Genomic DNA, 5,882 nt, shown 5'->3' with positions numbered 1-5,882 from the left:
CCTAAGCAGTCAAAGTTTAATGTGTGTTGTTTAAGGGTGGTCTTCTCTTATAGTTTCCTGCAGGCGGAAACTATGAACTGTCAGGGAAAGGGATGGACCCACAGCCACCGAAACAGCCAAAGCTTAATGTGTGTTGTTTAAAGGTGGCCCTCCGCTATAATTTCCTGTCGGCAGAAACTAACAAGTACTGCAAGGCAGCTAAAATTTATTTTATTGTCCTTTCTATCTTATTCTAACATAGCAAAAGTAAACTTCATAGCATTAACCTTACCAAGGTTATAGTTATTTTAAGTTTTTATCTTCATTCGAAGCTCAATAATAATTTCATCTACCCTTTTATGGGTAAGCGTATAGACAGTGCAGAATTTTATCATAAAATGAGAGAGTGATACAGATAGTGCAAAACTTTTATGATAATATTGTAGAGTGATGTCAAGCAGTTGCAGTATGCTTCATTAAAGTATGATGCATAAGATTATTAATGTATGAAAATATGTTCAAGTAGCACAATCTACATGATTAAGACACAGAACTTAATAAACTGATCCAGTGATAATGATGAGCAATAAATAATTTTCAAACAAGTATTCCAATTAACAATAACAATAAAACTCATGGTTTATATGTAATTTATCTATTCTAATAACGTAGCTAGGTCCAAGTAAAACTAAATTATATGTCTAGTAAAATATCATAGAATTTCATCAGGTATCCAGAAATAAAATAACGCATATCAGTATGTCCATCTAATGGTGGGCATCACAGATGGTGAAGGTGGCATTTCAAACAGCAGCGTGAGTCCATTGTCGCTTGGCAACAACTGCATTTGTCCCATCGCACTGCCACACAAAAAACGGCATATCAGTTTTATTAAAAAGTAATGATTATCCAAAAATAAATCTATACATCTAATAAGCCATACAGAATCGATCCACTCAATTTCAGTTACTTATAACAATATGTAGATTACTTAATATACCTGTAACCCCTTTGGCCTGAAAGCACGAGGTGCAAAAAATGATCAACGCGATCAAAACAAGTGCTGCAAAGAAAAGCGCTCTGTAAGATAACTAACTCATGCATAGAAACTTCTAGCATATAGACATTATTGCAACGTCTGCTTACCAATGGTAGCCAGGCGGTTTACCCCTATCTTTCGCCAGCCCATCGCTTTATACGCAAACACAGGCCTGATGAGTGAAGAATATCTCACAAGCTTCTCCAAGCTAAACGTGCAGGATTTAACATCCGCTCTCCATCTCTTTAAATAATGAAAAGAACTATGTTAGTCACAGTTAATCCCCGATATTTTCAATATAATTGACTAAATTATGTTGAATAGTTAGTATCTACTAGTATTTCTTTATTGGAGTTCGGCTCTAATTTGTATTTCAGTGTACAGCTAAAATAATCAGAGCAGACTTACAGTATTATAGTTGGTGGGATCACATGGCTGCAGTCTTCAAATTTGTACCTTATCATATACTTTAACTATTTATCTCCATTCATGACAAAAAATTATTGTAGTCAGAGCGGCTTGCCGGTCTAAAATTTATTTGGACTGTAAATCTGTGTACAATATTTTAGGGCTTACTGCCTCTCTTCACATGCAAAGGAATCATTACAAGGTAGCATTTCAATATTTTTCTTAAAATCATCTAGAGAGCCCCACACTTACATTAGAGAGGTGGTTGATCAGGTCCCTGTTCTGGAAGCTAGGCTGGCGTGATATTCAAAGTGGGCCGTAATCAAAGACCCATATTCTGAATGTTATGATTTGTTATAAAAGGAGAAAGATTCCATTCCTCACTAAAAAATTCAACACTACAACATTTAACTTCTTCAATTTCTATATTAATTTTCATTTTCAATATTTACATTCTAACAAATTTTCAGTACACGCGTTTCTTCTCATGTATAAAATTAGTGCGTTATGGGTTCCACGTCTCTGTTATATGCGTTGGAAAACACCAAAACGCTTAGCAAAGAATGTTCCCTAGTTTGAGCCAGAGGAGTTCTTTTGGATGGTTGAAATAGCACAGCTCGCTATAATAATGACGATTTATCAGAGGCAAGATTATTGGATGGTTGATTTAGCACAGCTCGCTATTCAAAGGAAAATTTGCGCAGGCTATAAAAATGACCAGATGATATCACATGAATATTAATGGATGACTATTGAAATGACAGATGATATTGCATGAATATTAAATAAAAAAGAAAAATCCTTTGTAATTTTCTATCACAGGACTTCGCCAACATAAAGAATGAAAACTACAAAGTCAAACCCAACGATGCAAACAGCCATTTAAATTTATGCCCATAGAATATACGTTTCTATAGGCCCACTTGCTTTCCTTTTTTTTTTTCTATTGATCAAAACAGGAGTAAATACATTGAAAATAAATATTAATCTAATGGTATTGCACAAGAAGGAAGGAAACACTAACACAACTTTAATGAGATAAATAGGAGCTGCTACAAATTATCAAGAATTACATCTAGCTGAACCAACATAGGTCATGATAGTATGATACAAAGGAATATAGTGTATGTGTAGTCTATTAAGATATATAACATCTATAATATTACAAAGTTACATCCAAGTGAACCAAACTCATGAAACAATGTAGTCTATTACACTCAAAATTTGAAAAGGTCTTTTAGCTATCTAGGACATTTGATGTCTCCTTCATTAAATTGCAAAAAAAGATATTTTATCTTTTCAAGTCCCTATTGTTGAAGTGCAAGCAACACTACAAACTACAAAGAAGTCTATGCCCCACCCTAGAGATGGTCATTGTACAAAAATTATCTTGTTCTAGATTAATGAGGGTGAATAAACACAAAAATTTAACCATAGGAGACCCACTTAATTTTTTTTCTGAATTAGTAATTATTTATGGTGAATTTTGAATCTATCTATGAACCCTAATGAGATCACACCACTAACACTAGATCTACATACTAATTCAACACAATATCTATAGAGAATCTATCAAACATGTAAATACAACTAAAATAAGAAAGATCATTACAGCTTCACATGTCTAATAGACTTCTCTCCATTGCTCTCCTATCCTCTATGATCTTGTATTTGATATGGTTTCTCTAATATTTGTTTTGCGTTTTCACGAGAGCTTAAAGAAGAATGGGTGTGGTTGTCATGATGTATGATTAGGATGAATTATGCTAGGATGATTTTGTCAACATGTAGGTATAATTGCCTGAGATATATTCCCAAAATGAAATGAGAAAACCTCTTTTATAGAAATATCTTAGAGAATCAAGGGCTTAGACTAAGAGGTTAAATGATGAATAGCTAAGATCACATAGATCAGAGAGATTTGATAGGACTAATGATAGGATTAAGGTGCCACCCACCTTGTAAATCTCGTAACATAGTTTAGACATCCTTGGAAAGTGTCCTAAGGCACTTGGGATGTATTGGGAAAGTAAACTGTAATACTTAATTCTCACCATTGTTTGTAATACATTTATAAGAGGTGATGGGTTACACTAGTAGTGATAAAAAGGGGGTATGAACACAAATATTTAATATTATTTTTCCCACTTATGGGTGTCTAGAATGATATATTTAATGAATTAAGAAAGTTGAAAAAGAGTTATCTATGCACTTCTCCAAGTGGGAGTATGAAAGAGGCAACATGTGCCTCTTGGTTTCCGAACATTTATTACATTTAATATAATGTTTCTCTTGCAAGTATAGCTATCCATGTTAGAGGGAAGGTATCGAGAGCCGAACTAAAGTATTTTTGAGTTTTGTGGAGGCATTCCAAGGTTTTTGGTCATGAGAAATGAAGAGTCTTCTTTGGGAATCTTTATTGGTGGTTTTGGAGCTCTTGCCATTTTTTAAATTTAGCCTTTCAGTGTAGATTTTATGCAAGAATAGTTGAGAACATCTTAATATAGTTTTATCTGTAGGAATGAAGGATAGATGGGAGGCATAAGGAGGTTGTTCACATATACATATGTGCTACTATGGTGGAGGAACAGAAGAGAATGAAAGTAATCATATTGTAAGCACTTTTAATTTTGGTAATAGAAGCTTTTCCTCTCTTCTTGGTGGAGTTTTCTCCTAGAAGGGTTTCTCCATATAAATCCTATGTTGTGTGCATGTTATGTCTCTAACTTGTGCCTTGTTTTTGTTATCTTATGCTCATTTATTTCTATTATAAGTCCACTTAAGGTAGGTTTATTAATCATGGTTAACAGGTTGATTTTTTGCATCATAAGCAAGAAGGATGTAATCATTGGTTTGTTACAATTAAGGAAACTTAATTTTTAGATTCTCACATAACTTTCATTTTTTCTTGTTGCTTCTATCCAAGCCTTGAATCTCATCCTTTGATTAGTTTATTGGATAGAGATTTATCTTTACTTTTTTTGGTATTAAATCTGTTTATTTCTCAATATTTGGTATCAAAGTTGAAGGTTATAGGTTCTAGGTATTCCTTTTTTTTGTTTCTTTTCTTCCCAAGCTTGTGGGAGTCATTTAGAAGGAATTAAACACTGTTGGAAGGTGTTTGAGGCCACAATGAATGTTTTGTGAGTTATTTTTGTATTATATATTTGTGATATTGGAAACCATGTATATTATCAATGTGATCTATGTTAGACATTTGAAGCTCATGCTTGTGGATCTTCATGGATTTTTTTAATGCGTATCCTCTTCTTTGGTGGTTTTGTTCATTTAATTTGTGATCATATGCAATGACAAGGTGCTCATGTTGGATTAGTATGGACATCCTAGTTACATAAAGATACAAAAATTGTTTGGACTATGCAATGGAGTGCTTATGTTGGGTTCATGGTTTTGGGCCTTGGTTACATGAATGTAACGGAAGATAAGCCATTGACCTCTTTGACAGTCATAGATCTTATATGTTTTATATGCTTTAAGCTCATGGCTAACTTCTCTTTCCTTTCTTGGGTTGTGGTGATCTCTTGTTTTCAATTGTTGTTGTTGGGTTCTGTAGATCTATGGTATTTAAATTATTTAGAAGGCATGTATAATGTGGATGCTTGAATGTTTAAATAGATTTCATATTTATAGTGATGATTTAACTAAATTTTGTAGTATGCAGATCTGTGGTGTGATTGGATTTAAGTTACTTTGGATGGAGACAATTATAGGTTTGCATGGTTGCTCGAAAGTTTCTCATTGATCAAGTGGTACTCTTGTGTGGGTTTGTCTGGTAAATAAGGTCTAGCATTGATTTTCATGTTTGAGTCCTAGAAACCCACATGTTATACCTGATTATCTTTGCTATGAATGATATTGATGCGAGGTTGAATCTTTCGATTATTTGAGATTCGAGCATTGATTATGTATTTCTTTGAGATGTTGCTTACATTCTTATCTTGTATATTGTCTAATGAGGATTTTATTTGGTAGGCCCTAGTTGTTGATGACAATTATTAAATTGGCATTTTGATTGTCATTAGAAAATGATTATTTGCACAACTTTATATAGTTGATGATTTGAATCTTAGTAGTAGATTATGGTGCATGAGAATCTTTTTTCACTTTCAACATATTTTTGGTAATTATGCACTTCATGATGACATGTATAACTCGGTATAACTTTTAGTGTTATTTTTATATTGTTACATAATGTGTTCTATCTTCTTTATTTCATTATTTTGGCTCTAAGTTGTTGTTGTTGTAGTGTATTGTGATCCATGAACAATATTTGATTAGAAGATGGATTCTATTTTACAATGGGTGTTGGTGTCATGCAGAGCTCTTGGTTTTTTTCTACTGATTATAGTGATAGTTTGGTTCTATTGACAAAGGATGAATTATTGTATCTTCTTGGATTAGAGATTGTGTTTTAACTCTTCCTTTTGGGAGCTCT

At 33.2% G+C, this 5,882-nt stretch overlaps 1 long non-coding RNA gene across 1 annotated transcript; it reads right to left on the bottom strand.

Annotated features, from left to right (window-relative positions):
- Nucleotides 1-570: 570 nt before the first annotated feature.
- LOC131038591 (uncharacterized) lies at nt 571-1,220 on the bottom strand. The gene is made up of 3 exons (XR_009371877.1): nt 1,126-1,220; nt 980-1,042; nt 571-839 (listed from the first exon to the last, which is right to left on the bottom strand). It is a non-coding gene; the product is annotated as an uncharacterized LOC131038591 (long non-coding RNA).
- Between the last annotated feature and the right edge of the window lie 4,662 nt (nt 1,221-5,882).

This window comes from Cryptomeria japonica, chromosome 3, assembly GCF_030272615.1.
Source record: "Cryptomeria japonica chromosome 3, Sugi_1.0, whole genome shotgun sequence".
Lineage (NCBI taxonomy): Eukaryota > Viridiplantae > Streptophyta > Pinopsida > Cupressales > Cupressaceae > Cryptomeria > Cryptomeria japonica.
This window is presented reverse-complemented; position numbering and strand designations above follow the sequence as displayed.